Below are 13,255 nucleotides of genomic sequence, written 5' to 3'. Positions count from 1 at the left end.
GCTGCCACTGGGCTGTCTCATCCGATATGGAGTGCTGGTCTGAGACCCAGGTGCCCTAGCTCCCATCCAGCTCCACACTAATGCTCCTGGGAAGGCAGTAAAGGATGCCACTTGCATGGGAGACCTGGGTAGAGTTCCTGGCTCAGCCTGGCCCAGCTCTGACTTTTGTGGCCATTTGGGGACTAACCAGTGGATAGAAGAGCTCTCCCCACCACCCCTCTCAACCCCATCAAAATCTGTATCACCATGCCTTTCAAATAAATAAATAGTTTTTTTAAATGCATATGCTGAGGCCTGCATTGTGGTGTGTCAGGTTAAGCCGCTGCCTGCAGTGCCGGCGTCCCATATCGGCACTGGTTCCAGTCCTGGCTGCTCCACTTTAGATCCAGCTTCCTGCTAATGCTCTTGGGAAAGCAGCATAAGATGGCCCAAGTCCTTGAGCCCCTACACCCACATGGGAGATCCAGATGAAGTTCCTGACTCCTGGCTTTGGTGTGGCCCAGCCCTGGTCATTGTAGCCATTTGGAGAGTGAAACAGCGGATGGAAGAGTCTTTCTCTGTCTCTCCTTGTCTCTCTGTAACTCTGCCTTTCAAATAAATCAATAAAGTTTTTTAAAAGCATTTGTTAAAAACACATGGTGTCAGGTAGCTTGTTCTGGTACTCTTCAATACATAATACCAGCCTGCTCCATGAAAGATGGGTTAGTTTTGTACCAGGTATCCTGGACAGCAGACAGAAGAGCGGTTGGAAACTACGGGAGGCAGGCCTGACTTAACATGAAAAACTTTCACTGGGTACGACAACTTTACTGTGAAGGGGGCAGCCTTCAAGGAAGAGGGGCTTTTCATCAACGTCCTTTAGTGTAGACACTAGACGACAGCTTTATACAGATGCTTCTACATGGAAGCAGTGTAATCTAATGAAAAAAACATGGGTTCTGGTTTCAAATTCCGCCTTTGCCATTTACTGAGCATCCTTTAGAGAGGCCTCAGTCTTCTTCCCTACCTAAAAAAGGTGCCTATCTGTCTCACGGGATTGCTGTGACACAGTATAACTGCATTAGCACCGTATCTGGAACATTCCAGAAACTCAATAAATGGCATCTATTTTTTGTCATCACTGGGTTTTACTATTCCCTTATTGGGATTTTATCAGAACTACTCATGTGCATATTTTGCTCAAAGCAGCTTTGCCAAAGGTTTGAAGAGAAAATGGCTTAAAATGGATTATTGGGCATCCTGCAAATAGTCCACCCATGTGCACAGCTCTGCTCAGGTACTCATGCCGTTCTCCTCCTTTCTTCTTCTACGTACCCTTAGCTCCCAATTCTTCTCCCTCTCAGCATTATTGGGTTCTCTCAGCCCCTGTCTGCCGAGAGACAGTACCCCTTCTGCTGCTGCTTCCTGCCTGCACATGTCATGGTGCTCAGCTGAACAATGATTTGTGTGAAGCACAAAGGCCCAGCAGAGAGAGACTGTCCCAGAAAGCAATCAACTGTTTTACAAAGTGTTATTTCTTTTCTCTAAAGTATATTCATTGAGCCGCCACCCAATAGAGAATGAATATACAATAACACATTTAAAGGGTAGCAACGTTTTGCTTTTTAAGTCCAGAATCCTTAGAGGACTTTAGCAGAAAGCTATACCCATGTAGATGCAAGCATAATCATATTTTAATCATTTATTTTAAAAAATGTTTATATAGCAGACTTGGATCAGTCTGTCCCGGTTCACCAGAAATTTACAATCCAGGTCAAGCTGGTTTGACCAGAGAGTGGAAAAAGCAATGGTAATCAAGCTAGAATGTACCACCCTGTCTCCCTTACCTTGGGCTTCAGGCTTCGTGGGGTTTAGAGGACAGAGGTGAGAAAAATCATGACATTCTCCTGCCCTTTTCCTGCTAGGCTGTGGTTTGTGTCCCCTGACTGTAGCTGAAGCTCCCTCTGAGGTCCAGAGCCCCAGAGGCAGCCCTAGTTCCCTCCGTTGCTCTTCAGCTACTTCACCACCTCTGGTTTGCTTAACTCAGCCCACACCCTAACCCTACTCCTTTTATCAAACACTGCAATTTCCCGTTTGAGTGTGCTATCAATTTCCCCAGACTCCTGTTTGACACACTAGAAAGATAATTTTCAAAAAATCTAAGATCACGACTCCCATGCTGCTATAAAACGGAAATGTGTCAAAAATTTTACTTAACACCTTAGTTCAGTGAGGGAACCAGAAGAGAATGTTACAGCCAGTTAAAAAAAGGTTTAAAAACAGGGACACGGAAAAGAATTTGCAAACGCTGCTATATCAACTTTTTCCTCCTGGGATCCCAGAGGTTTGTACCTGACAGAATTATTTGCCTTGTCATCAGTTATCTGCAATTGACAGACTTGTAAAATGCTCAAAGACAATGAATGAGAATCAGATACCCCAGGAAGTTTGCTTTAAAGAATGCAAAAATTCCGCTGAGGGCCATTTCTCCCTGCATACCCTGGCCTTCCTGCTTTAAGGGGTACTGCCATTCAGGTAGTGACTCCTGCAATGATGTGGAGGCCATCCTGGTCTCTAGGATCCGTTCTAGGGAAAACAGTTTTTATCTGGAGTCAGTCCTTTGATGTGCTGCCAGAACAGAGGGAGAGAGCCCTTGGGAAGACTCAGGGAACAGCTCTGCAGGAAGCCAGGAGAGGAATTCCCAGTGCAGAGTCAGGGCGAAGGAGGAGGCTGCTGGGGCACAGAAGAGCTGTTTCACACTGTGGCCCTCTTTGCACTCTCCATCTGCAGAGAAGTTTACTAACAAGAGAAGGAAGACTGTTCACACTGGAGAAAAGGGTGGATTTTTCATGAGCATTGGAGCCAGTGGGGACAGTATTTTCACATTAGGAGTCTAAGTGGGGTGACACAGCCCTAAGAACTTACAGACATACGCAAGGAGAGCTCTGGACTTGAACAATCCAAAATTGGCCATGCTAGAAGATCAAGTTAGGCACATTAAAATCTTAAGAATTTATTCGAGCAGACAATGATTCATGACTTGGGCAGTGCCAGTCCATATGTGGTTCCAGGCTTCACTGATGGAGTATAAACTTAGGGCAGGCAAGGCAAGAAGACACTTGATTGGTTAGAGCAGGGCAGCAGCCTAACTTGGATCATTCCTGTGGGAAGTCCCCAGTGAAGAGGTTTAGAGAGCTTCTGATTGGTTAAGCTTAAACTTTTACTGTTTATACGGGGTTGCACTCAGTTTGCTGATGTAAACACATAGCCAATCAGGGCATTGGATCTGCTTCAGTATAATGACTTCCCAGTTGTTAGGTAGGAAGACAGAAATGAGCTTATGGGTGTGACACAAAGGCCTAAGGAATTGATATCTACAGTGGTCCAGCATCCGCATCTCAAAGTCATCCCGATAACCTTCCAGATCCTGGTGACCTTCCAGGGTCCTGCCCCTTCTACCTGGCCTGATAACCATCCTTCCTCTAAGGTGGGGCTTCCCCTGTCTGATAACTTCAATGGGAAAAACTCAGAAAGGAATTTTTCATATTTACATCCAACAAGTCCTTTGTTCGGGAGGAGAAGAAGGAGAAGGGGAGGGAAGGCAAGACCCATCCCCTTAAAAACCCCAGCCTAAATGTGTACTATGCACTCTCTCTCAGGTCCTGTCTGGAGAGGTGCCCATCCATTCTTACAGATGTCCCTACCCTAATAAACCTTGCTATGTTGCTTTCCCCTGCTCTCTGTCTCACGCCTGAATTCTTTCTTGCACAAAGACAAGAACCCTTGCTTCTCCAGGAACAGTAGGACTGGTACACCAGTTAGGAAAAGTGGTGTACTCAAAAGTAAGAATAGAACCACCTTCTGATCCAGCAACCCCACTTCTGAGTATAGAACCAAAGCAAAGGAACAACTAGGATCTTGTGGCAGCACCAGCACTCCCACTGCATGGCAGCAACCAGAGAGACCTGACTTGCTGCCTCATTTCTCCTCTTTTCTCTTCCAGAAGGGAAATTACTACTGTTCTGCAGGACTCTCCACTGTGATGTACGGTTTGATCCCCAGACCTTACATAAGGAATGATTGACCTTTTCTATAATAATGCCTGGCCACAGTATAGAGAACCAAGCAGCATAGCAAAAAAAAAAAAAAAAAAGAGAGAGAGAGAGAGAGAGCGGTTAAACTATAAAATGTTACAATTAGATTGATTTTTCTGTGTATGCGGTAAATGGGCAGAACTCCCCTTTTAAACCAAATTGAGGGGAAAATAGAAAGTTGTTCTAATGACCTCAAAGTATAAAAGCAGGTGACCAGCATTGATCTTACCTAAAAGGTCATAGTTGTCCTCATGGGCATGGTTTCATCTCACAGGAAAATACTAAGTGTCAAAATTTGCCCATGACCCTAGTTTTTTTTTTTTTTTTTTTTTTTTTTTTTTTGGACAGGCAGAGTGGATAGTGAGAGAGAGACAGAGAGAAAGGTCTTCCTTTTTGCCGTTGGTTCACCCTCCAATGGCTGCTGCGGCCGGCGCATCTCGCTGATCCGAAGGCAGGAGCCAGGTGCTTCTCCTGGTCTCCCATGTGGGTGCAGGGCCCAAGGACTTGGGCCATCCTCCACTGCCTTCCCGAGCCATAGCAGAGAGCTGGCCTGGAAGAGGGGCAACCGGGATAGAATCCGGTGCCCCAACCGGGACTAGAACCCAGTGTGCCGGCGCCGCAAGGTGGAGGATTAGCCGATAAGCCACAGCGCCAGCTGACCATAGTTTCTATGTCACCCTGATGATATTAAAGAAGTCTTCAAAAATCAGGGTTGGGTTGAGCACCCCTTTGACTAGCATCATATAGGCTGCCTCCATGGTCTACTTTATTAGAGACCAGGAGAATGAGGAGCAAGCTCACAGCAGGAGCAATGTAAGGATAGGCAACAGGCCAATCAATGGCTGCTTTTCATGGTGATCTGCCGTCAAGGAGACTCAACAAGACCAGTGCACCCCAAACAGCACCTGCTTCCGATATGAGGAGCCAGGGCATTGGGCAAGCAGCTGTCATGACAGAAACCGCCTTCTGTCAGCTCTGCCAAGAGCAAGGCCACTGGACACAGAACTGCCCTGGGTGTTGAAGGACTCCTATTTCAGAACTGCAGACCCTGTGGTCCTGAGCTAAAAAGCCTTTAGCTCTGCCCAGCCTCTGCCCAGCTTCCAACTGTAGCCACTGCTATTGAGGGGATGGCCTAGGGTCAGTGAAACCTAAGTTGCCTATTTGTACCAGCCTCCTATTCAGCTCTCCTCCTAGTCCAGCCATGTAATGCAAGTCAACAGGGTGCCTCCCTTAAAGGAATTCACTTCTCTTGCAATTCTCTTCCAGCACCCCATGGAGAGGTCTGGGCCTCACACACCCAGCCAGCCCTTAAAAGTCTATCCAAATAGTATTAAGCTTAGAAAGCCCTTCCTGCCAGTTCCTAAAAAAAACAGGGCTTTCAGTAACAGCTAACTTAGATAGTCCTGCACCTATTTGGATAGATCCTCACTGAGGACTTAAAGGGCCTATCTCTGAGGGGGGTGCACAATAATCCAAAATGTAGATGGTTAAATGTAAATGATTTACTAGTCTGTTTCCTTTCCCAGCCTGAGACTCTGGTTTTGAACATTGGCTTAACTTCCTTGTAAAACTAACTACTAGGTATCCAGAGAAAAAAGCATAGTCAGTCCATTAGAGAGTTAATTATTTAACCCTTATCCTCACCCCTGGGGAGAGAAAACCAGCCCCAGAGAGGATATGGGCCATGCAGCTAATTCCTACTTCTGCAAACTTCAGGCAGTCCCAGCTTTTCTCTGTCAGGTTACAGGTTCCTAGATACACGGAAATAGCACAGTTCCTAAACCAGGTTCTCAACAGGGAGCCAAAGCAGAGCTCCCTCCTTTGGCATAAAGAGCAAACCACAGCCTTTGCTCAGCTAAAGGATGCTATGACTAAAGCCCCTGCACTAGGACTGCCAAACCCAGAGAAACCCTACCATCTGTATGTCACTGGGAGACAGGGAGTCCCCTTAGGAGGGTTAACACAGGATCTGGGACCTGTTAAGCAACCTGTGGGCTACTTTTCTAAAACCTTAGACACGGTTGCACAAGGATGGCCTCATTGCCTAAGGATAATAGCAGCAGCTGCCTTGCTGACAGAGGAGGCATCTAAAATTACATTGGGACAGGATATCGCCCTTTATACCTCACATCAAATAAATTCTCTATTAGAGCAAAAGGGCTCTCACTGGCTCACAGATAGTAGAATACTAAAATATCAGGTCCTCCTTCTAGAAAACCCTCAAGTAAAAACAATGCATTGCTCCACTTTAAATCCAGCTACCTTAATGCCAGTTCCAGGGGAAAGTGGTCTCCTCCACTCCTGTACTGAGACTATAGACTTGATCTATGCCAGCAGAAGGGACCCAAAAGACAGCCTCCTGACTAACGTAGATGAAGTTTGGTTCACAGATGGAAACAGCTTTGTCTGAGGTGGAACCTGCTTCTCAGGGTATGCAACAGTTACGGCATGGCACGTTACTGAAGCTCGTGCTCTGCCCCCAGGAACTTCTGCTCAGTTAGCAGAACTGATCACCTTAACCAGAGCTCTAGAACTAGGTAAGGACAAGAGAAAATAACTCCTAGGGGTCTTGACTTCCACCTTTAATTAAACCTATGCAGTAAAAGGGAACTTACCCCGGGGGAGGCTGGCAAATAGATTTTATTCTGTCAAGGCTATAGGTACCTGCTTGTACTTATAGATACATTTTCTGGATGGGTAGAAGCCTTCCCAAAACCAGGACTGAAAGGTCTCAGGAAATGGCCAAAATTCTCCTGAAGGAAGTTATTCCACGCTTTGGTCTCTCAAAATCTTTACAAAGCAACAATGGGCCTTCCTTCATCTCCTAGATTACATAAGGGATTTGTAGGGACCTAGGAATAACCCGGCACCTTCACTCTGCATGGAGACCTCAGTCTTCCAGTAAGGTAGAAAGAGCCAACCAGACTCTATGGAAAACATCACAAGTATAGAAATGTGCACTTGGTAAGAAAGGTTAAGGAAAGAGTTCTTTTGAATAAAGAAAGGACATGGCTTGTAAGAATGACTTCATCCTGATGGCTAGTTTACTCTAGACCGGAATGGAAGTGATGGAATGTTTCAAGTAAGTTGAAGAGGGTGTATGGAAGTCACAAAAGGTTATGAAAGAAAGAAATATTGGAGATGCTAATTGCTGATCCGGGAGGTATCTGTGCCATGTTCCAGGAAGAATGTTGTTTCTGGGTCAATCAGGCTGGACAGGTACAAACCCAAATTTGTACTTTCCAGGACAAAGCCAAACAGCTCCAGGACCAGGCCAAGCAGGGCTGGGATTTCTGGCCTGACATCTGGTCAAGGAAATCCTGGCTATTTCCTCTCCTTGGCCCAATAATTTCTGTAATCTTGCTGCTTCTCTTTGGACCGTGTGTTTTTAATGCCCTTGTTCATTTTGTCTCTAACAGAATAAAAGCTGTCAAACTCCAAATGGTTGTCAGACAAGGCTTCCAGCCCATTCCATTGGACAACCTGCGCAGCCCTCTGGACCGAGCAGGACAATCTTTCCAAGGCCACTGTCACACACCATAGACAGATAACAACAGGAAATACCCATATCCTTCTTGAAACCCCCATGTCAGCTTTGAAGAAGCTACAGAAGACAGAACTCCACCCATTTATCCCAAAAAGAATTTTGGGTATTCCTCTTGAGGGGGGAATGTTAGCTAGGAAGTCAGATATGAGCTTATATGTGTGTGACAAAGGCCTAAAGAGTTGACATCTGGCCGGCGCCGTGGCTTAACAGGCTAATCCTCTGCCTTGTGGCGCCGGCACACCGGGTTCTAGTCCTGGTTGGGGTGCCGGATTCTATCCCGGTTGCCCCTCTTCCAGGCCAGCTCTCTGCTATGGCCCGGGAAGGCAGTGGAGGATGGCCCAAGTGCTTGGGCCCTGCACCCGCACAGGAGACCAGGAGAAGCACCTGGCTCCTGCCTTCGGATCAGCGAGATGCGCCGGCCATAGCGGCCATTGGAGGGTGAACCAACGGCAAAAAGGAAGACCTTTCTCTCTGTCTCTCTCTCTCACTATCCACTCTGCTTGTCAAAAAAAAAAAAAAAAAAGAGTTGACATCTAGGTCCAGCATATGCATCTCAAAGTCATCCTGATAACCTGCCAGGTGCAGCCCAGTATCTGTACTTCAAACCCCCTCCCTGCCCCTTCTACCCATTAACCACCCTTCCTCTAAGGGGGGACAATGCCAGCCAGGCTTCCCCCTGTCTGATAACTTCAGGGGGAAAACTCAGAAAGGAATTTTCAGTATTTGCATCCAAAAAGTCATTTGTTCCAGGAGAAGAGGGGAAGGCAAGGCCCATCCCCTTAAAAACCCCCGGCCTCAACCAGACTGCACACTCAGCCCTCTGCTTCTCTGCTGAGCCACCTGCCTGGCCTGCCCAGGTGTACTCTCTCCACTCAACCATGTAACCTCACTCTTCCCCCAGTCTGAGCGACTGGGCCCTCTCTCTCAGGTTCTGTCTGGAGAGGTACCCATCCGTTCTTACAGATGTCCCTACTCTAATAAACCTTACTATTTGCTTTCCACTTACTGTCTGATTCATGCCTGAATTCTTTCTTGCATGAAGACAAGGACTCTGCCATTCTCCGGTAACAGTTCCAGGCTTCACTGATGGAGTATAAACTTAGGGCAGGCAAGGCAAGAAGACACCTGACTGGTTAGAGCAGGGCAGCAGCCTAACTTGGATCATTCCTGTGGGAAGTCCCCAGTGAAGAGGTTTAGAGAGCTTCTGATTGGTTAAGCTTAAACTTTTACTGTTTATACTGGGTTGCACTCAGTTTGCTGATGTAGACACATAGCCAATCAGGGCATTGGATCTGCTTCAATATAATGACTTCCCAGTTAGTTATTTTCTTACCTTTTAAAGATGCACTTTTACCTGTTTGAAAGACAGACAGATCTTCCATCCATTGGTTCATTGCCCAAATGCCTGTGATATGGGGAAACTAGGCAGGGAGTGAGGTAGGAATAAACGAAGCTGACTGGTGGCTGTGTGGCCCTGCATTGTCACTCCACCCCTTTATCTGCCAATCCAGTACTCCACTCCCATGATGCACCTGTGTCTCACGGGTCACTAGGAAGGAGGAGATGCCATGATGGCTATGCAGAAGTTAAATTCCAGAGGCACCGTGAAACCCCCAGAAAGCCTCATACACACTAAACTCTACCTCCACTGTTTGTTCAGTTAGGGCACCACCTCCTAGCTCATAAAAGAGACTGATGGTGTGGGAGGGGACCTTCTTTAGCTCTTGGCTTCTGGGCCACACTCTGGGTCCTTCTCTGGCCTCTTCCTACTCCCTCTGCACGTAGGCAACTCTCTGGCCCATGTATGATGAGCATCTCTCCATGTGGAGTAGCCCACACTCATGCCTGAATACATACTCACTCTTTTAAATAAATCCTGCTCTCACTTGTATATTGTATTTAAATTCTTACCTTTGTGGAGGCAAACACTTGGAATAAAAATTAAGATACTGATGCACATAGCACCTCTAATGGCCAGGGCTGGGCCAGGCGGAAGCCAGGAGCCCAGAATGCTGAGTCTCCCAATTGACTGGCGGGAGCGCAAATACTAGAGCTGCTGCCTCCCAGGGTGCGCATAGCAGGAAGGTGGAATCAGAAGCAAAGCTAAGACTTGACCCCAGGCACCCTGATATAGGATGTAGTAATTTGAATCACCATCTTAAGCACTGTGCCAACCCCTCAACCCCAAATTAATTAACAGCAATTTCAGCCTGTATCTCTGAGAGACTGTTAAGTCCCCTGTTGACAGCTGATTTATACATGTGCAAGAGACCAACTATGTACCCTCCCTCCCTGCTAAACACAAAAGCTTTTGTCGCTGAAGACAATTAAGCAGCAGTTATGGGACAGCTCTCTGCTCTCCCTTAGAGCAAGACATAGCTTTGTAAAGACAAAGGTTTCTGAACCTCCATCATCCCCAGGGAAAATGAGGATTCACCCTTGAAGACACCTTTAGATCCCTATCAGCCTGTAGATGGTAGCAGAGTAAAACTTTATCTGCCATTTATTTGCTGTCCCACAATTTGCCACCCTTTGTGATCCAAGTCCTTTGTCTTGTCACTTCTCTAAAAATTAAAGAGTAGTTTGTTGAAAATGCTATATAAGCTGGCATGCAAAGCCACTTCTTTGAAAACTACTCATTTGCTGGGTGTCAGGTATATATGAAATATGTATGTTAATAAGCTTCTTCCTCTTGTTATTCTATCTTTTTTATCAGGTCAATTCCAACTAAGATTCTATGCGAACTATTTTTCTCCTACACATGTCATCATCAAAGCTCAAATTGTTTTTTGTTTTTTTTTTTTAGATTGTAATGGAGTGGAGAGGTTCAAATGTCTAGTCTTCCAGTCTCCATTTATTTCTTGCATTCCATTTCTTTGGTTCTTAGCTGCTTCTTTCTGGGGTTCATTCACTGAACAACTCTCTGTACTTTCTGCCAGGCAGGCACAAGGGATAACAGCAGGGAACAAGTTCCATATTGTCACGGGACTGCTAGGGAAGCCACAGATAATCCCAACAGTAAGATTATCTCAAAGTGCTAAGTGCTACAAAGAAGAGGAAACCCAGTAGCTAGGCTGTTTGTGGTGGTAACAGGCGAAGGAAACCTGAAGAATAGTTACTTCTTGAGAAAGATGTCAAATTGTGAAAGTCTAACTCTTAGAGTCAGCCTGAAGTTTTTTTCAACCTTCGTGCTCTGTTTCTGACGCACACATCACTATAACCAGACCTACTCACCATTGCTTCTGTTGGTCAGCTTCTAGAATGGGCACATTCACTGTGCCCTTTCACTTTAATAGTGTGCGGCTTCTCATCGGGCAGGTGGCCCACAGGCACTGCCCGGAAAAGCAGCCTCAGATAAATGCTATCTATCCTGACAATGAAAGCTGCACACACATATTAAGCTACAACAAAAGGCTTACCTGTGTATCTGAGGAGGTTGGGGTTTGGAAGTTGCATGGAGGTGGGGAGGAGAGCCAGACAGACGGGCTGCCTGGTTCCCAGGTCCTGGACTTCATGCCAAGAAGGGATTCCGGAGTGAGTTGGAGAACAGCAAATAGTGAACAGCAAAGATTTATTTGAGAAAGTGAAGATGCACACTCCATTGTGCAGGCCTACTCAGAGGGAGTGGCCCCATCTTAGAACCCTATTTAACATTATATGGGTCATTTAATGAGAGGGGAAATGAATTCTAATAGGGGGAGGAATATTCAAGGGTTTTCTGGAAGTAGATGATTTCCTGAAATCTATTTTTGTTCCTTATGTGGTCTTATGTTTCCTCAGCCAATTGGGTTCCTTCCACCTAGGTGGGAGAGCTGGATTGAGTTCCATGTTTCAGCCCCATTGTGGGCATTTGAGGAGTGAACTAGCGGATGGAGGCTACCTCTGTATGTTTCAATCTCACCCTGCCTCTCGAATAATAAACTTGCCCATGTCACACAACCAGGAAGTGGCCAAGCAGGCAAGCGAATGAAGACTGGCTGCAGAGTCCCTTGTGATCCACAGACCAGCACTGTCACAGCACCTGGAGTTTATTAGAAATACCGTCCCGGACTGCCTGAATCCCAACCTGCGGCTTAACAAGCCAATCAGGTGGTTCTTAGGAGTGCGTTTCTTTTTTTAAAAAGATGTATTTATTTATTTGGAAGTCACAGCTGCAGAGAGAGAAGGAGAGAGAGAGAGAGAGAGAGAGAGAGACCTTCCATCCACTGGCTCACTCCCCAAATGGCTACAGCCAGGAGCCAGGAACTTCATCCGGGTCTCCCACGTGGCTGGACCATCCTCCATTGCTTTTCCCAGGCCATTAGCAGGGAGCTGGATTGGAGGTGCAGCATGTGGGACTTGAACTGGTGCCCACATGAGTCGCTGGCATCGCAGGAGGCAGCTTTACCCACTACGCCACAGCACCAGCCTCAGACACGTGCTGCTGTTACATACCCTATTGGTTGAGATTTCCTGAGTTAGGTAAGAATCCCCGAACTTCAGTTCCACCAGAAATTTGATGAGCCCTGGAATCAAACTCCTCTACTACCCCCTACCCCAGGCTTCCTGAAGAAAAACACATTTTTCTTTTGCCTTCAGCAAGTCCTTCATTCAATGCATTATTGTGATGTAGGAGATGGAGATGAGGGCTTAACTCTGGTCTAACAAACAGGATGTGACTCAGGCACGCTCTGTGAGCATCTCTGCTTCCCCACAGCAGTGAAGCCATAGGCAACAGAGCGGCACCTTTCCTTCCCACCAGAGGAAGCCTAAGAACACATGGTGTGTGAAGAAAGCCGAGAAGGGCTTAAAAAAACCTGCTCCCTTTGTGGTTTTCCGCTTCAGAAAAACATGTCAGAAAATTCAGTAAGCAGCAATTTCAAGATGCCTACCTGATGGTCTTGACACACCTGCCTCTCTGTGCACGCCCTGACCCAAATCCAAAGCTGCTTTATGGCCGCTGTAGTCAGGGCTGGCACAGAGTCTAACACAGACATAAGGTCAGCTGGGGGAGGATGTGTGGCACAGTGGTTAAGCTGCTGCATCCCTGGGTTCCAGGCTCTGTTCCTCATGCCAGCTTCTTGCTGATGCACACCACAGGAGGCAATGGTGACTCTGTGTGTGTGTGTGTGTGTGTGTGTGACAGTTTAAATAGCTGGGCCCCTTTCACACCTGTGGGAGACCTAGATTGCCTTCCTGGCTCTTGGCTTCAGCCTGGCCCAGTCCAGGCTGTTGCAGGTATTTGGAAAGTAAACCAACTGAAGGGAACTCTCTTCCTCTGTCTCTCTGCCTTTCGAGTAAATAAAAATAAAAATACATGTTTAAAAAAGAAATGAAGTCAATCTTGTTCAAACTGATAGTCAATTTAAGTTAAATTCACAGTATTTTTTTTAATCTAGCAAAGGGTACTAATGCTTGCAGATTAGAGTTTAAACACCCAGTAATAAGTCACAGGTAGATCAACACTTCAGACAAAGATGCATTTTTCCATTGGTGCAAGAAGGAAGAATTAGATTTCCATGCTTCCTTCCTATATAATAAACAAGTATACTTATAAAAAACAGCTACCATGTCATGAACTTCCAGATCCACCGACTCCGTACAAAAATGTTTGAGATGGGTACTGTTAGCAGAGCCACCATACAGGTGAAGATCT

This window comes from Lepus europaeus, chromosome 1 (genome assembly GCF_033115175.1).
Source record: "Lepus europaeus isolate LE1 chromosome 1, mLepTim1.pri, whole genome shotgun sequence".
NCBI lineage: Eukaryota > Metazoa > Chordata > Mammalia > Lagomorpha > Leporidae > Lepus > Lepus europaeus.
This window is presented reverse-complemented; position numbering follows the sequence as displayed.